This window comes from Mesoplodon bidens (assembly GCF_964165515.1).
Source record: "Mesoplodon bidens genome assembly, chromosome: 1".
NCBI classification, from domain to species: domain Eukaryota; kingdom Metazoa; phylum Chordata; class Mammalia; order Artiodactyla; family Ziphiidae; genus Mesoplodon; species Mesoplodon bidens.
The window spans coordinates 127,174,156-127,193,849 of record NC_138176.1 but is presented as its reverse complement, the minus strand read 5'-3'; the positions used below and the strand labels follow the sequence as shown (position 1 = coordinate 127,193,849).

Here is a 19,694-nt window from a genome sequence, read left to right as displayed (position 1 = left end):
TGGGGAGGGGGAAGGGTAAGCTGTGACAAAGTGAGAGAGTGGCATGGACATGTATACACTACCAAACGTAAAACAGATAGCTAGTGGAAAGCAGCTGCATAGCACAGGGAGATCAGCTCAGTGCTTTGTGACTACCTAGAGGGGTGGGATAGGGAATGTGGGAGGGAGACTCAAGAGGGAAGGGATATGGGGATATATGTATACGTGTAACTGATTCACTTTGTTATAAAGCAGAAACTAACACACAATTGTAAAGCAATTATACTCCAATAAAGATGTTAAAAAAAAGAGATGTTTGTCATCATTCTGGTTTAAGAAAGGCTTAATATAGATGTGACCCGACTTATTCATATTTTGCTAGGTCAATCAAAAGGTTGAAATATTTTGGTTGTCATTTGGCTTTGCAACATATGGGATATGTAGTAAACCTGTTATCCAAGTTTTCCTCCATTTTTGCTTGTACTACAAATAGTAAGCAGCAGGGTATAAGACTGAAACACTAACTCTAAAAATGGTTCTTGCTGTCTATTACTATTCTTATTACTTATTTCTGGTGAAATGAAAACCAACTTGGTAACTGTAAATTGATCATTTATTAACCCCTCCTTTTCACAAATGCTTTTATTTACTGCCTCTTTTAGCAGAGGTGGCTGCCATTAGTGACTAACAGGACAGAAAAATAATAAAAATTCTTCACCAGTACCTATTATAGATGACTCTGTGACAGTTTGTGGGTCACAAATGGAAGGGTTGCTCCTTGAATGGAAGTTTTACCATTTTCTTATTTTAAAGAATATACCAGGAATTTGAGTATTAAGTTAGGAAGACTAGTTTAAAACTCTGAAATTTATAAACATTAAGATTTTGGCCACATAGCTTATTTAGGTAAAGACAAGTTTGTATATATACTTAAATTATAATTGTACATTTTAAATACATAATAAAGTATATTTAAATTGGGCTTCACTTTCAGGGTTGGACAATGGAGAAAAAAACACAGCATGGACTAGTCACTTTTGTTCCTAAACATTTCTTGTTTTATTTCTTTTTCTCCTTATTCTCTTTCCAATTATTGTAAAATTGTGTGAATATAGTTATTACACATATTCCACTTGTACTTCTATCCATAGCAATATTTATACATTTCCCAGCCATTGCTAACTTTCATACTGAGAGTAGCAGAGTTATAATAATAGTGTATCTGCAAACAGGTCACAAAGTTCACAGAGTTTTGTTGAATCCAAAGTAGTTTTTCAGTTGTAACAACTGTCTGCCTAGATCCATGTAACTTACTCTTCCAGGTTTATACGAAAATATACTTTCCTAGTTGTCATGGATACCATTTAATTAATAACCCTACCACATCATATGAATTAATCTGTGAGAAATCTATCCCATGTTACACAGAAGGCTAAATTCTAAAGTTCAATTTTTAGTATACTGTCTATCAATAACATACAAGTTAGGTTAAGCAGAAGTGTGCAACATCAGAGAAATGTTTAAGACCAACAATTTGGAACATATTTAGTTTTTATAACAGCAGTCCCCAACCTTTCTTGGCACAAGGGACCAGCTTCTTGGAAGACAATTTTCCATGGACCGGGGGTGGAAGGGATGGTTTGGGGATGACTCAAATGCATTGCATTTATTGTGCACTTTATTTCTATTATTATTACATTGTAATATATAATGAAATAATTATACAACTCACCATAATGCAGCATCAGTGGGGCCCCTGAGCTTGTTTTCACTTGCTGCTCACTGTTAGGGTTTTGATATGAGTCTGCAAGCAATTGATTTATTATGGAGTCTGTGCAGTCAAACCTCTCTGCTAATGATAATCTGTACTTGCGGACGCTCCCTAGTGCTAGCATCACTGCGTCAGCTCCATCTCAGATCATGAGGCATTAGATTCTCATAAGAAGCACGCAACCTAGATCCCTCGCATGCATAGTTCACAGTAGGGTTTGTGCTCCTTTGAGAATCTAATGCTGCTGCTGATCTGACAAGAAGCAGAGCTCAGGCGGTAAAGCGAGCGATGGGGAGCAGCTGTAAATACAGATGAAGCTTCGTTAGCTCGCCTGCTGCTCACCTCCTGCTGTGTAGCCCAGTTCCTAACATGCTACAGACCAGTAGCAGTCCATGGCCTGGAAGTTGGGGACCCCTGCTTCATAGTAAAAACTATCCATACGTTTATTCTTTGCTCTTTCCTCTGTGAAGCTAAAAGACTATTAACTTTAGTGAGTAGAAGAACTGTATTCAGACATTTGATTTCCACTCCATTTTCTAAAGCCCAAACGAAGTTGAGGTAAAAACTAATTTGAAAAAGTGGAATTATGCAGACAAGAATATATTAAAACTATTGAAATAGAAAACTTGATTTTAATTTTTTTCTTCTGCCTGTATTAATTTCTGATTATGTTTACATAGACTGGGTTTCAAGTAAAAGAAAAGCAATTCAATATATTTGTGAAAACAAAGGAGATTCACATGAAGCAATATCTTGGGACTTAAATAAGGAAATAACCAATTTTAGTAAAAACATAAGCAACAAATGTTGCAGATCAGTCTTGTTTTATAAATAGAATGTTAAACATACAAAAATTGAGTGCCAGAGAATAAACATTAATATTTGGATGGTTAAAAATAAGAAAATAATGCTCATTGAGCAAAATAAATGAGGAAATATGTCCGAAAATAACTGTGTGTTATCTGGAAAAGTAGAACAGAGATATGAGAAAAGGGAAGAAACCCAGGACTAACAGAATGGCTGGCATTATTTAGATATCTTCCCCAAAGATCCTTCTGAGGATTGTATTGAAACAGGGTAAGTATACACATCCAGTAGATATGTTTATTTCAAACATTAAGATAAATGAACATTAAGAGAAATGAACATGGAGTTACCACTTCTTGGCTGTTCAATGGAACCAAACAGTATGATTTGCCAACACAAATGACAGAAATGAGTTATATCTAATTAACATGTAATAATATATTAATATGGTTCAAATATTAGTTAATTAATATTTAATAATTAATTAATATTAATATGGTTCAAAGTTGATTTCATTAAAATATAAAAGAGGTAATATATAAATAATTTCTTCATATCAGACAAAAGAAGTCACAGTATTTACCCAATAACTAATAGTGTAGTAGAAAAAATTATAAAATGTTTGAAAGAACATATTGTAGGGATAAGTCTTTTTGAATTTATTTATGGGAAAAACAATATGAACATATCAAATAATACTGAGGCTGAATAAATATCAATAGTGTATAAATTAAGTGGAGGTAAATTGATCTTTCCAGAGTAATAGCTTGACGTAAATCTGATTGAAAAATAAATAAGTCATAACCATGTCATAGTGGTGTACTATAGCACATTTAAAACTACTCCTAATATGGCTAAAAACTTCACACTATAGTTAGGTTGCAATGGGTCCTGGAATGTTTTACTTTCAAACTGTCTAAGAGATTTCAAAGTGTTGACTACAAAATGTGTTTATTGAGGCCCCCCTTGTCTTCTGATGTGGTGTCTTCTAATAAGAGCATTTCTCTGGCATTCTTGGTGAGCTCAGCAACCAATCTCTGCTATATTTAATCAGGCCTAATGTCTTTCTCTCTAGTGGCGATGGTAGTAGTCAGTACTGCAGCTCTTGGACTGTTTTTGCTCTCTCTCATAATTAAAGGCTCAGTAGGAACTCAAGAAAATGTCGTAGTCTTTAGTAGGCAGGAGGAGTTGTATTTCTCAATCTGAGGCTTTAGCTGGATTAAAAGGAATAAAAGTAACATGAAACCAATTATTCTGTTTTTAAGTTGTAATTTATAAAGGCTGTAATGGTAATTTAAATGTGTTGTTATTTTAATTTTAGTGATTTATTTTCACAGTTAAACCATAAGAAGATAAACCTTAATTTTATATAATTTTACATTGTTATTACTATTACTGTTATCATTTAATATCATTTATCTGTGTCTCTATTTTGTTCCTGACAATATACAATATGACTTACCTGAAAAGCTTACTTAATCTCTCTGAATTCTATGAGGTAAACAATATTACCATTATCATTTGGAATTACCAGCTTATTAGCAAGAGAAAAAAGAAGTTAAGAGTTTTTATATCATGCTATGTGTCAAACGTATTAAGTGACAGCGTAAGAAATGAATGTGTCTGACTGATATGTCAAAAACAAACAAACAAACAAACAACAAACAAACAAAAACCTTGTACTCTTAAAGAAGAGGAAAAGAGTAGGAAAATGAGGGGATAAAATCAGGACCAAGACTGCTTTTATATTGATTTGTGAAAATAGTCTAGTCAATTTTATAAAACAAATATCCTAGAACTCTCATAGCTTCCATTATTTGTACTTGATTTTGAGCAGAAGTTTGGGATGAACAAAGAAGATTCTTAAACCTCTTCAGATGAAATTAACCATCTGTAATCTCCTCTATACATTTTCTAGTAAAATATTTGTGCAGTGAAATAAAGCTGGTTTAATATTTTACTTTGACCCTTTTATAATATTGAATACATTTTTGGGGGAAAAAAACCCTGAAATATATCTCAAAGTTTACCTAGATGTTTACTAATAGAAATATGGGCAAGATGAACCCTGGATTCTACAGTCAGCACAACTGACTTCAAACCACAATGGTCACTTCTAGCTGTGTGACCTTAAGCAAAATATTTCACCTCTCTAAAAGCCCATTTCCTCATCTTCAAAATGGGTAGACTCAGAGAGTATTATATAAGTTAACACACGTATTGCACATACAACAGTGCATGGCATGTAGTATGCCCTTGAGTGAGCATTAACTTATTATTATCATATATGCAATAGAAAGCAAGACACAAACTAGATATTTAACACAAAAATGAACTGAAACAGTTTATCCAATACAAAAATTAATATTTTATCTTTGATTGCAATATAAAATTTTTCTGGGGGGTAAAATGTTCTACAGAATTGATCTATGAAATGTTTAAAGCAACTTGGAAACCTAATGGTAACATTTAGCTGTATTATGTGTAATATAAAGGCACTGATTTAATCTAAAACTTGTATATCTTCCACTGACACACACATATACATGGACATTTATGACAGGATCAAAACAAAGCTTCAAGAAACAGATGTCCATCACTCAGCTCTCAATGTCGTAGACTAACAAAAGAATCTATTGGCCCTTTCAGAAATGTATCTGTATCCAGCATCACTCAACAGGTATATGACTCCAATTTACTTACTTTCTATGAATGGTTCATGAAAAAGAGTTTTTAATGATATGTTATTCCCTCTACATTAATGAGTTGATAAATGAAGATTGAATACTAATAATAAATTATTAACATCTGGGTGACAAAGTATCTCAAATGCTGTTGGATACTTACAAGTAGTGCTAAGGTCTATATGATTACTTAATCAGATCTCAGGGGATTATTGAGAAATCCAATGAAATGAAAATTAGCTATGTTTTTTATCTAAATATACAGTGGGTTCTCCTTATTGTTACCATTTCAAGCACGGGTGATTTGCAACCATTAATTAGATAATTGAATACAAATTAGACTCTTTTTCCCCAAAGGAAAAGGCTTAATTTTCAGATATTCAAAAGCTGTTGTCCATTTGTTGTATTTGTGGTTTAATTTGAACTTCCCACCAATTAGTGTGTTATTCTGTGGTAAAACAATAATTCAGACAGGAGAAAGAAATCAACTAATCACTGTTCCTTACAAAATCACAAAACCTTGAAGACTGAAGAGGTAAAGAATATAAAATCCTTAAGCAGACAATTTATAAACCATCAGTTTTCCAAGAATCTCACAGAACTGCATTAGTTGTTTAGTCAAGGCTGTGGTAATGAGTAGAGACCAAAATTTCAGTGGCTTATAATAGAACATCTGTGCAGGTATGCAGGTCATGGGGGGCTGTTCTCCAGACAAAATCTTTCAGTCACTCAGTTTGTTAGACATTTTGCTATCTTCAGCATTGGTTTCCAATGTCAGACTGTTCTTATTAGCATAATCAAGTCTAAGTTGCCAAGTCAGTTTCTAGCTGTAGGAAGAGGGAAAAGAAAGAATGAGAGTGCATGGGGGATTTTTGTGTTCCACTGTGGAAGTAGCACTTATCATTTCATCTCAAATGCACTGGCCTGGATTCAATCACAAGGCCACACCTGAAATGCAACCTGAACAAATATAGTATGGTTATGCACCCTAAAATAAAAGGATATGGCTTTTGATAAAGTACTAGAAATCAGTGGTGGAGAATGTATTTATCTGAATATGCCCATTAAAGGAAGGGAATTAAATAGTCTACTGATGAAAATGATAAAATAAGTTCAAGTAAAAGATTGAACAGAACTAAACATAATTAGGAGAAGACTGAATCAGGAAGCTCTCATTGGACAATGAAACTGCTGGCACATTGTATTTGTACTTCCAAGCCTCCAGAACTGATCCATTCCAGGATCATGCATTGTATTAAATGATAACAATGTACAGCTGTCAGTGGATGACTGAGGTAGAAAGGTGGTGAAATCACATTAGAGAAGATCACAGAAATTCAGAATACCTTTCATTTATTCATTCTTTCATTTATTCATTCTCTAATGGAGGAGGAGACAAGATGGAGGAGTAGAAAGAATTGAGCTCAGCCCTTCTTATGGAAACACCAAAATCACAACTAACTGCTGAACAACAATGGACAAAAAAATGCTGGCACCTACCAGAAAAGATACCTTGTGTCCAAAGACAAAGAAGAAACCAAAATGAGATGGTAAGAGGGTACAATCTTGATAAAATCCAACCCATACCTGTTGGGTGGGCAACCCACAAACTGGAAAACAATTAGATCACAGAAAATCTCCTGCAAGAGTGAAAGTTCTGACCACGACAGGAGGCCCCCAAGCCTGAGGGTCTGATATTGGTAGGAGGAGCTCCTGGATAATCTGGTCGAGAAGACCAGTGGGGTTTGATCTCAGGAATTCCAAAGGACTGGGGGAAACAGAAATTCCACTCTTGGAAGGTGCACACAGGGTCTTGTCCACACTAGGACCAGGGGCAAAAAAGCAGTGACTTTATAAGAGACTGGGGCAGACCTACCTGCTAGTACTGGACGGTCTCCTTTGAAGGCAGGAGGGTGGGGGGTGGCTTTGGCTCCCAGCAGGGACAAGGATACTTGTTGCAGCTGTTCTGGTGAGTACTCATTGGCATGAGACCTCTTGGAGGCAGCCATTTTCTCACCAAGACCTGGCCCCACCCAACAGCCTGTAGGCTCCAGTGCAGGGATACCTTAGGGCAAACAACCAAGAGGGCAGGAACACAGCCTCACCTATCAGCAGAGAAGCTGCTTAAAGTCTTCCTGAATAAACAGCTGCCTGATAAACACACTCCCTCACACAGCCCTGCCCATCAGAAAGACAAGACACAGCCCCACTCACCAGTGAGCAGGTACTACTCCCTCCCAACAGGAAGCCTACACAATCCACTTAGAAAGCCTCATCCACCAGGGGGCAGATAGTAGAAGCAGGGAGAACTACAACACTGCAGTCTGAGGAATGAAAACTGCAATTAGAGAAAGTTAGACAAAATGAGATGACAGAGGACTATATCCCAGATGAAGGATCAAGTTAAATCCCAGAAGAACAACTAAGTAAAGTGGAGACAGGAAACCTACTGGAAAAATAATTCAGAATAATGATAGTGAAGATGAAAGATGAAACAGGATCTCAGAAAAAGAATGGAGGCAAGGATTGAGAAGATGCAAGAAATGTTTAACAAAGACCTAGAAGAACTAAAGAACAAACAAACAGAGATGAATAATACAAGAACTGAAATGAAAAATACACTAGAAGGAATCAACAGCAGAATAACTGGGGCAGAAGAACAGATAAGTGACCTGGAAGACAAAATGATGGAAATCACTGCCATGGAACAGAATAAAGAAAAAATAATGAAAGAAATTAGAAAAATCTGAGACCTCTGGGACAACATAAAGTGCACCAACATTTACATTATAGGGGTACCAGAAGGAGAAGAGAAAGAGAAAGAACCTGAGAAAAGATTTGAAGAGATATTAGCTGAAAACGTCCCTAAAATGGGAAAGGAAACAGTCACCAAAGTCCAGGAAGTGCAGAGAGTCCCAGGCAGGATAAACCCAAGAAGAAACACATTGAGGCACATAGTAATCAAATTGAGAAAATATTAAAGAAAAATATTAAAAGCACAAGGGAAAAGCAACAAATAACAAACAAGGTAACTCCCATAAGGTTATCAGCTGATTTCTCAGCAGAAACTCTGCAGGCCAGAGGGAGTGGCACAAAATATTTAAAGCAATAAAAGGGAAGTACCTAAAAGAAACAATACTCTACCCAGCAAGGCTTTTGGTCAGATTCAATGGAGAAATCAAAAGCTTTACAGAGAAGTAAAAGACAAGAGAATTCAGCACCACAAGACCAGCTTACAATAAATGCTAAAGGAACTTCTCTAGGCAGAGAAGAAAAGGCCACAACTAGAAACAAGAAAATTATAAATACAAAAGCTCACCATTGAAGGCAAACATACAGTAAAGATAGGAAATTATCTGCACACAAATATGATATCAAAACCAGCAAGTGTGAGAAGAGGAGAGCACAAATGCATGATACTGGAAATGCATTTGAAATTAAAAGCCCAACAACTAAAATATCCTTGTTTATATGTAGACTGCTATGTTAAAACCTCATGGTAACCACAAACTGAAAGTCTACAATAGATACACACACACACAAAAAGGAATCCAAACACAAAACTAAAGTTTATCATCAAATCACAAGAGAAGAGAACAAAAGAGGAAGGGAAGAAAAAGGACTTACAAAAACAAATCCAAAACAAGTAACAAAAACCAATAAGAACATACATATTAATAATCATCTTAAATGTAAATGGTTTAAATGCTCCAACCAAAAGACATAGACTGGCTGAATGGATACAAAAACAAGACCCATATATATCCTGTCTACAAGAAACTCACTTCAGATCTAGGGACACATACAGACTGAAACTGAGGGGATGAAAAAATGTATTCCATGCAATTGGAAATCAAAAGAAAGCTGGAGTTGCAATATTCCTATAAGATAAGAAAAAATAAACTTTAAAATAAAGACTGTTACAAGAGACAAAGGAGGACACTACATAATGATAAAGGCATCAGTCCAAGAAGAAGATATAACAGTTGTAAATGTATATGCACCTAACATAGGAGCACCTCATTATATAAGGCAAATGCTAACAACCATAAAAGGAGAAATCGACAGTAACACAATTTAGTGGAGGACTTTAACACCTGCTTTCATTAATGGAAAGATCATCCAGACAGAAAATTAACAAGGAAACATAGACCTTAAATGACACATTAGGTCAGATGGGCTTTATTGATATTTATAGAGCATTCCATTCAAAAGCAACAGAATATACATTCTTCTCAAGTGCACATGAAATATACTCCAGGATTTATCACATGCTGGGAGACCAAGTGAGCCTCAGTAAATTTAAGAAAATTGAAATTATATCAAGCATATTTTTTGACCAAAACACTATGAGATTAGAAATAAACTACAAGAAAAAAAAACTGGAAAAAGCACAAACACATGTAGGCTAAACAGTATGCTACTAAACAACCAATGGATCACTGAAAAATCAAAGAGGAAATCAAAAAATATCTAGAGACAAATGAAAATGAAAACATGATAATCCAAAACCTATAGGATGCAGCAAAACAGCTCTAAGAGGGAAGTTTAAAGCAATACAATCTTACCTCAGAAAACAAGAAGGATTACAAATAAAATAAACAACCTAACCTTACACCTAAAGCAACTAGAAAAAGAAGAACAAACAAAACCGAAAGTTAGTAGAAGAAAAGAAATCACAAAGATCATAGCAGAAATAAATGGAATGGAGACAAAGAAAATAATAGAAAAGAACAATGAAATTAACAGCTGATTCTTTGAAAAGATAAACAAAATTAATAAACTTTTAGCCAGACTCATCAAGAAAAAGAGGGAGAGTGCTCAAAGCAATAAAATTAGAAGTGAAGAAGGAGAAGTTCAATGGACACCACAGAAATATAAAGGATCATAAGAGACTACTACAGGCAACTATATGCCAGTAAAATGGACAACCTAGAAGAAATGAACAACTTCTTAGAAAGGTACAATCTCCTAAGACTGAACTAAGAAGAAATAGAAAATATGAACAGACCAATCACAAGTACTGAAATTGAAAGTGTGGTTCTAAAATTCCCAAAAAACAAAAGCCCAGGAACAGATGGCTTCACACCAATTCTATTGATATCAAACATTTAGAGAAGAGTTAACACCTATCCTTCTGAAACTATTCCAAAAAATCTCAGAGGAAGGAATACTCCTGAACTCATTCCATGAGGCCATCATCACCCTGATACCAAAACAAGACAAAGACACCACACACAAAAAAGAATATTCCAGGCAAATATCACTGATGAACGTAGATGCAAAAATCCTCAACAAAATACTAGTAAACTGAATCCAGCAACACATTAAAAGGATTATACACCATGATCAAGTAGGATTTATCCCAGGGATGCAAGGATTTTTCAATATACACAAATCAATCAGTGTGTTACACCATACTAACAAATCGAATAAAAAACATATGATCATCTCAATAGATGTAGAAAAAGCTTTTGACAAAATTCAACACCCATTTATGATAAAAACTCTTCAGAAAGTGGGCATAGAGGGAATATACCTCAACATAATAAAGGCCATATATGACAAACCTATAGCTAACATCATAGTCATTGGTGAAAAGCTGAAAACATTTCCTCTAAAATCAGGAACAAGACAAGTATGTCCACTCTCACCTCTTTTATTCAACTTAGTTTTGGAAATCTTAGCCACAGCAGTCAGAGAAGAAAAATAAATGTAAGGAATCCAAACTGGAAAAGAAGAAGTAAAACTGTAACTGTTTGCAGATGACATGATACTATACATAGAAAATCCTAAAAATGCTAGCAGAAAACTACTTGAGCTTATCAATGAGTTTGGTAAATTTGCAGGATACAAATTAAGTACACCATAATCTTTTGCATTTCTATGTACTAACAACTAAAGATCAGAAAGATAAATTAAAGAGACAATCCCACTTACCATCACATCGAAAAGAATAAAATACCTAGGAATAAACCTACCTAAGGAGATAAAAACCTGTACTCCAAAAAGGATAAGATGCTGATGAAAGAAATTAAAGATGATACCAACAGATGGAGAGATATACCATGTTCTTGGATTGGAAGAACAATACTGCCAAAATGATTATACTACCTAAGGCAATCTACAGATTCAATACAATCTCTATCAAATTACCAATGGCATTTTTCACAGAACTAGGACAAATTTTAAAATTTGTGTGGATACACAAAAGTCCCTGAATAGCTAAAGTAATCTTCAGAAAGAAGGGCAGAGTTAGAAGAATTAGGGTTCCTGACTTCAGACTATATTACAAAGTTACAATCGTCAAAACAGTATGGTACTGGCACAAAAGCAGACATAGAGATCAATGAACAGGATAGATATCCCAGAAATAAACTCATGCACCTGTGGTCAATTAATCTACACCAAAGGAGGCAAGATTATACAATGGAGGAAATACAGTCTCTTCAATAAATTGTGCTAAGAAAACTGTACAGCTACATGTAAAAATATGAATTGAGAACAGTCTTTAACACCATACACAAAAGTAAACTCAAAATCGATTAAATCCTAAATGTAACACTGGATACTATAGAGCTCTTAGAGGAAAATATAGGCAGGACACTCTTTGACATAAATCTCAGCAATATATTTTTCAATCCATCTCCCAGAGTAATGGAAATAAAAACAAAAATAAACAAATGGGACCTGATTAAACTCAAAAGCTTTTGCACAGCAAAGGAAACCATAAACAAAATGATGACCCACAGAAACCAAAAGACAACCCACAGAATGGGAGAAAATATTTGCAAATGACATGATTGACAGGAGATTAATCTCCAAAATTTACAAACAGCTCATGTGTCTTGATATATAAAAAAACAATTCAATCAAAAAATGGACAGAAGACCTAAATAGACATTTCTCCAAAGAAGACATACAGATGGCCAAGAAGCACATGAAAAGATGCTCAACATAACTAATTATTAGAGACATGTAAATCAAAACTACAATGAGGTATCACCTCACACCAGTCAGAATGGCCATCCTCAAAAAGTCTATAGACAATAAATGCTGGAGAGGATATGGAGAAAAGGGAACCCTCCTACACTGTTGGTGGGAATGTAAATTGGTACAGTCACTATGGAGAACAGTATTCAGACTCCTTAAGAAACTGAAAACAGAACCACCATATGATCCAGCAATCCCACTTCTGGGCATATATCCGGAGACAATTCTAATTCAAAAAGATAAATGCAGGGCTTCCCTGGTGGCACAGTGGTTGAGAGTCCACCTGCTGATGCAGGGGACACGGGTACATGTCCCGGTCTGGGAAGATCCCACATGCCACGGAGTGGCTAGGCCCGTGAGCCATGGCCACTGAACCTTTGCATCCGGAGCCTGTGCTCCACAATGGGAGAGGCCACAACAGTGAGAGGCCCACGTACCACACAAAAAAAAAGATAAATGCACCCCAATGTACATAGCAGAACTATTTACAATAGCCAAGACACTGAAGCAACATAAATGTCCATGGACAGATGAGTGGATAAAGATGTGGTACTTATATACAATGGAATATTAGCCACAAAAAAAGAATGAAATAGTGCCATTTGCCGCAACATGGATGGGCCTAGAGATTATCATACTAAGTGAATTAAGTCAGAGAAAGACAAATATCATATGATATTGTTTATAATGTATAATCTAATAAACTGCTACAAATGAACCTATTTACAAAACAGAAATAGAGTCACAGATGTAGAAAACAAACTTATGGTTACCAGGGGAAAAAATGGGGGAGGGATAAATTGGGAGATTGGTTTTGACATATATGTACTACTATATATAAAATAGGTAACTAATAAGGAGCTACTGTATAGCACAGGGAACTCTACTCAATACTCTGTAATGACCTATATGGGAAAATAATCTAAAAAAGAGTGGATATATGTATATGTATAACTAATTTACTTTGCTGTACATCAGAAACTAACACAACATTGTAAATCAACTATACTCCAATAATTTTTTTAAAAAAAGAAAGATACATGCACCTCAATGTTCATTGCAGTGCTGTTTACAATAGCCAAGACATGGAAGCAACCTAAATGTCCATCGACACATGAATGGATAAAGAAGATGTGGTGCATATATACATTGGAATATTACTCAGCCATTAAAATGAATGAAATTATGCCATTTGCAGAAACATGGATGGACATGGAGATTATCATACTAAGTAAAGTAAGTCAGACAAAGACAAATAACATATGATATCTCTCATATGTGGAATTTAAAAAAAATGATACAAATGAAATTATTTACAAAACAGAAACAGACTCACAGACTTAGAAAATGAACTTATGGTTACCTGGGGGAAGGGTGGGAGGGAAGGATAGTTTGGGACCTTGGGATTGATATGTACACACTTCTGTATTGAAAATAGATAACCAACAAGGACATACTGTACAGCACAGGGAACTCTGCTCAGTACTCTGTAATAACCTAAATGGGTAAAGAATTTGAAAAAGAATAGATACTTGTATATGTATAACTGAATCACTGTGTTGTACACCTAAAACTAACACAACATTGTTAACCAACTATACTCCAATATAATATGAAAATCTTTTAAAAAAATAACTAAACATAATTAAAGGAGTATGTACTCACTGTCATCAGCTGGATACACTTCAGCCTGGCAGGGTAGCTTTTTATAAGTGTTTCCATATGTCTTAACTTCTACTGCTTTTCTTCTATTACCAAGCTTTATTAAAGTGTGAAAACTAGTTAAGAAAGAATAGGTGCTGGACTTTCCATAGATGCAACCACCTTCCTTTTTTTTTTTTTAACATCTTTATTCGAGTATAATTGCTTTACAATGGTGTGCTAGTTTCTGCTTTATAACACAGTGAATCAGCTATACGTATACATATATCCACATATCTCCTCCCTCTTGCATCTCCCTCCCACCCTCCTTATCCCACCACTCTAAGTGGTCACAAAGCACGAGCTGATTTCCCTGTGCTATGCAGCTGCTTCCCACTAGCTATTTTACATTTGGTAGTATATATGTCCATGTCACTCTCTCACTTCATCCCAGGGTACCCTTCTCCCTCCCCATGTCCTCAAGTCCATTCTCTACATCTGCATCTTTATTCCTGTCCTGCCACTAGGTTCTTCAGAACCTGTTTTTTTTTTTTTTTAGATTCCATATATATGTGTTAGAAAACAGTATTTCTCTTTCTCCTTCTGACTTACTTCACTCTGTATGATAGACTCTAGAACTAGAACAAAAAAATTCACAATTTGTATGGAAACACAAAAGACCCCGAACAGCCAAAGCAATCTTGAGAATGAAAAACGGAGCTGGAAGAATTGTGCCATCCCTTTGAAATTTTCTGTGTGTCAGATATAAATTCAGCTTAGAACCTCACCTTTCTTCTCTGGTTAGTAGTCCCTAGATTATCAAATAATAAATATTTAATAAACATACCATAAAAATAAATAAATAAATATACATACCATGGGTATGACTGAATAATGCAGGTTTTGTGGAAATGCACTGAAACTGAATTCTCATGTGAATTTCAAACTACAGGGTACATCTATGGAAGGGGGTCAAGAGATCCCTGAGTAGAAAAAACTTTTGTTATTAGTTATCTTGGGTAGATTTTGATTTAGTATTGGATGGTGAAACTTAGATGGTTTCCTTAGACAATATGAGGTTAATAACTATTGCTTCTACAGCATTCAATCAGCCTTAAAGCTGCCTCATTTCTGTCTGTAATGAGCTAAAACAATGAGGAGAGTGAGGAAGTGATAGAGCATATAGATACCCTCACCCTCTGCATCTCTGCAGTAGGCAAACTAAAACAGAAAAAAGAAAGACAACAGGAAAATGCTCAAAATGCCAAAAAAATGTAATGCCAGAAATAATTAGTAGTTACCTGATCTAAGCTTGTGTATAAAATTAAGTACAGGGGTACTGGGTCCTTTACCTGCAAAAAGAGGCTGCCACTGACCTATACCTGGGGCTATTGAAGGTAGAACTTACAGGCAGAACTTGAGCTAAGCTGTGTCATGATAAGGTGATTGGATATGTAATGTTTATATGTTCAATATTGCTAGGGGCGAGGAGTAACAAGCCTTTGTTTTAAAAAATGAAAAAATCTGCACAATCACAATGTGGTAATAGATAAAAATGAGCAGCAAAGAAAAGTTAAAAAGTGCATTAAAGGAGCCTGTAAACTAAAATTCTAATACATGTAAGGAAAGATAGTAAACAAAATCAATAAGCATTCTTAGAGAAAATGAAAATAACAGAACAATTTGAAAAATGAATAACTCAGAACCAATATACAATTAGTTTCTAGTCACCATAACTATATTTATTCCTGTATTCTATAATACACTTTTGTGTACTAGATGAGTTTGAAAACTTTTTGGCACGTGGTATATGTTCATATGGGGATATTATTTGTTTTTGTCACATTGTATATTCTTTTCATTATACTGTGGAATAAGACTTACTCTTTTTATTTCTCAATTAAAACTGGTAATTTTCCTTGATATCAACTAAAGGACTATCATATGCAATGTTAGAAAATGTATTACGACATATGCAATTCATCTTACTTGGATAGATTATCATAGTTGCTGCTGAATTTACTTAAGGAAAAGTACTTTTTAGCCGTATTACATGAAAATTGAAATCAGAGGAACAAACATGTTGAATGCCAATTGCAGCTTGGATTTACCATGTTAATCTACATGTTGTTTACATAACTAAAGAAATATTGAATAGAGAAAAAAAAACATGTGTTTGATATTCAGTAAACCTGATGTCAAATATTAGTTCTTTAACTTAATCATGTGACTTTGAATAAGTTGTTAAAGCTTCCTGCATGTCACTTGGAAACGAATTTCCTCATGTCTAAAGTAGTTGTGATATTGTATGAGATAATAAATATAAGGTAGTTTTTACATTGCCTGACACTTCCTGGCTGCTTGATAAATAGTAGTACTTATTGTGGATATTTTATTATCTTTGTGATTATTACCTTATCTTACCACCTCTTGAAATATGCATATAATTTCATCTTTGGTTTGTTTTCCATATTAAATAAAAAAATTACCTTTAAAAAATACATTTAGTGGCTTCCCTGGTGGCGCAGTGGTTGAGAGTCCGCCTGCCGATGCAGGGGACACGGGTTCGTGCCCCGGTCCAGGAAGATGCCACATGCCGCGGAGCGGCTGGGCCCGCGAGCCATGGCCGTTGAGCCTGTGCATCCGGAGTCTGTGCTCCGCAATGGGAGAGGCCCCAGCAGTGAGAGGCCCACGTACCGCAAAAAAAAAAAAAAAAAAAAAAAAAAAATACATTTAGTAACCTATATTCTTCTGAACATTGACACAGCATTAAGAGGTACTGGAGTAAAGAGACTGACTTCCCTGCAATTCAGTCCAGCTCTATTGTTTGAGCAAAAAAGTGTATGTGTTGGTTTTCTACATGGTATCAGGCATTGGCCTTAAAACACAGGGCTTAGAGTGCTTTGTCCACACGGTAGTTTTGTAAGTGCCAGATTTCACAATAATGAACCAGTTTGATCTAATGTATATGCTTTAGATCCATGTAAAGAGGATATAAATCCATATCACATTCAATAATGGTATGTAATAAGAGATTGATTTGTTATTAAGAAACTCGTATAATTTGCAACCACTTCTAAAAATTAGTTACTTATTACTTATTCTGCATTTCTTTTTGTTTTAAAATAGTACTGTTATTTTCATGTTGTATTATTCTTCCATTGATATTACATTTCAAATTTTCCTTATTAGGGTAGCAAATGGGAAAAAAAAATTCACCCTAGAGTTTACTACTAGTGAACATTATTGAATAAGTTTAGGATACATTAATAGATAACGCACCATCAGTTGGTTTGTACAATTTGTTTGGTGAATATCCCTTATCGTTTCAGGCTTGCATAATTGGGCTAGTAGGCTCGCCTCTGACAAAAATCTGTATATGGTAATTTCACAGACAAATTTGTAATTTGCATAAACATGATGTCTCAACTTAAACAGCTTTACTTACTTTCTTGATGATGTCATGACTTTCTTTTCCACATTAGAATACCGACAGATCTTTATTTATTTATTTATTTATTTATTTTTAATCTATTTATTTACTTATTTATTTTTGAGGAGGAGCCAATGTAATGGCTAGTCTTTATTGGAAAGAAGAAACTGTACCCCACATTTTGAGTGAGTTAGTGCAGGGGGTCAGTGGGCCAGCTCGTGGGGCACCAGCTTGTAATGGGTTTCACAGCTAGGGCATTTCTGGGCCTGGCCTTTGTGCGGTCAGAACCAGATAACAGCACAGTTGCCCTCTTCAAGGATGTAGACCACTATCCACTTGTTGGTGATGGAGGGGACTAAATTAGGGTCTTTCTTGGTACCTGAGGCTGCCTTTGGGGCAAACATTTTATGGGTCCGGTCCCTTGCATGCGGCCAGCATGACCTCCCTCTCCAGCCCAGTCGCCTGCTCATCACCAGTAGGAACACCACTTCCAGATGCCATAGATTGCACTGTGCGGCTCCATTGGGAATGCAGGCCCCTAGGGCCTGTGCGCCCAGCACTCCAGCTCCACGGAATAACCTTGAAGCCATCGTGCCTAAAGCAGATCTTGAATTGTCTGAAATCACAGAAGAAGGGTAGTTGATTCTATGTCATTGAGGCTAGGTCATTCAGCACAGCTGAAAATTCTAAAAAGCTTTCCTAGGTTAGTATGAAGTTCGGAAAACCTAGTGAGAATATACAATAGTTCTAGGAAATGAGAATAGAGAGCTTTTAAAATATTATTATAGGACTGCTCCTACAACACAGTTTTCCTTGAATGGATCTTATGAGCTATCCAGGTAAATCGAGCCAAAGCTTTGGGTAATTGCTAGCATATCTGAAATGCTGCTTTCATTTAGTACTCAAGTGGCAACTTTTTTTATAGTGTATAACCTGTTTTCTATTTATCCCTATTAAAAAACAGGAACTATTTCCTTAGTAGCTTTTATGTCTTTGTTCGGTTAAATTTGCCTCTTATAATCTGCTGAAAACTAGCACTTTAAACAGCGTTCATGGTTTGTGTATAAAATTGATTGTTTTAAATTGCATTTGACCCGAATTGGAGAGTTTGAAAGGTAGCAATCGGAAATGTTAGTCTAAAATTATTGTGTTCACATTAGTCTGGACTTTAAATCTTAACTGTTCCTATGTTCTGTGTAAACAAAAAAAAAAAGAACAAAAAAAGAAAAGTATCTTATTATATATGGTTGGAGCTGTGCAGCAGGTAATGCTCTCCAGAACAACATAACCTGGAACACTGCCCAATATTCTCTTCATTTAATGTATATGCCTTTATCCCATATCTATTTATTTATATGAAACAATAAAATTCAAATTAAATGGCTCAACATTTCTGATATTTCTATTATAAATGTAGAAAAGACATATGAAAATATATTTTAATAGGGACAAAACAAAGCTTAATTTTTTCCCCTGCCAGTTCTAAGGAAAAAAAAAAAAAAAAACAAAGGCAAATTCTTAGCTACCACCTATATAAATTTCCTAAGCTGTATTGAGATTCTTAACATATTCCATTTCTATCACAATAAATCCATTCTTGGTTAACTCCTCATTCTTTTAGCAATTAACACAATTTATCAGGTCATGAATATGCAACAAAAATAACGCTTGACAGATTTTTTTCCATCCTGTTTATGAAACCAGGTTTCATTTTTCCATATGGCATTCCAACTGCTGGCACAATTGTTTTATTTCACTTGGCATCGACTGCCCTATTACTGTCTTCCATTGCTTTTTCTTATCAGTGTGTGTCCATATTAACCATTTTTGCCACTTAAAGCAGAATTATTCAATCATTACATTTTTAAAATAACAAGAACTTTTGAGCAATTGAGTGAGTTTTAAGCAAAGAACTGAAATTAGATGTAGGCTGCATGACAATCTGATTACATAAATGCAGTATGGAAGTACCATTCTACATTTAATGCCTAAAATGTATAAACCTTTTCTTATTGCTACAGCCTCTACCTTGCATTGTTAACATGGATAATAAATTTGAATGTAAAGAACAGGAGAATTGCAAAAGGAGGTGTGAATTTGTTCCAGTACTGTTGAAAGCCAGCTCTGTAACCACTGGTAAGCCACACAGCCGTTCTGTGTCTCAGAGTACTCAGTGTGTGTCTGTGATATCTGCTCTGTGTACTTACAACAGAGTGATGTGAAGGAACTGAGGCAAACAGATAAAATGTTTCTGACTTCTCTGACATTAGGAACAGCAAAAGCCAGAGATGATGTAATGATTAGTCTGGCACATTTTGAATAATAACAGACCTCCATGGTGTTATTTCTTTACATTTTGTTTACAATTTGGATGAAAAAAAATAGT

The 19,694-nt window shown here is 35.2% G+C and overlaps 1 pseudogene across 1 annotated transcript; it reads right to left on the bottom strand.

Annotated features, from left to right (window-relative positions):
- Window positions 1–17,436: 17,436 nt before the first annotated feature.
- Window positions 17,437–17,898, bottom strand: LOC308618392 (cytochrome c oxidase subunit 5B, mitochondrial-like; annotated as a pseudogene). The gene has a single exon. The product of its transcript is annotated as a cytochrome c oxidase subunit 5B, mitochondrial-like (transcript).
- Window positions 17,899–19,694: the final 1,796 nt, after the last annotated feature.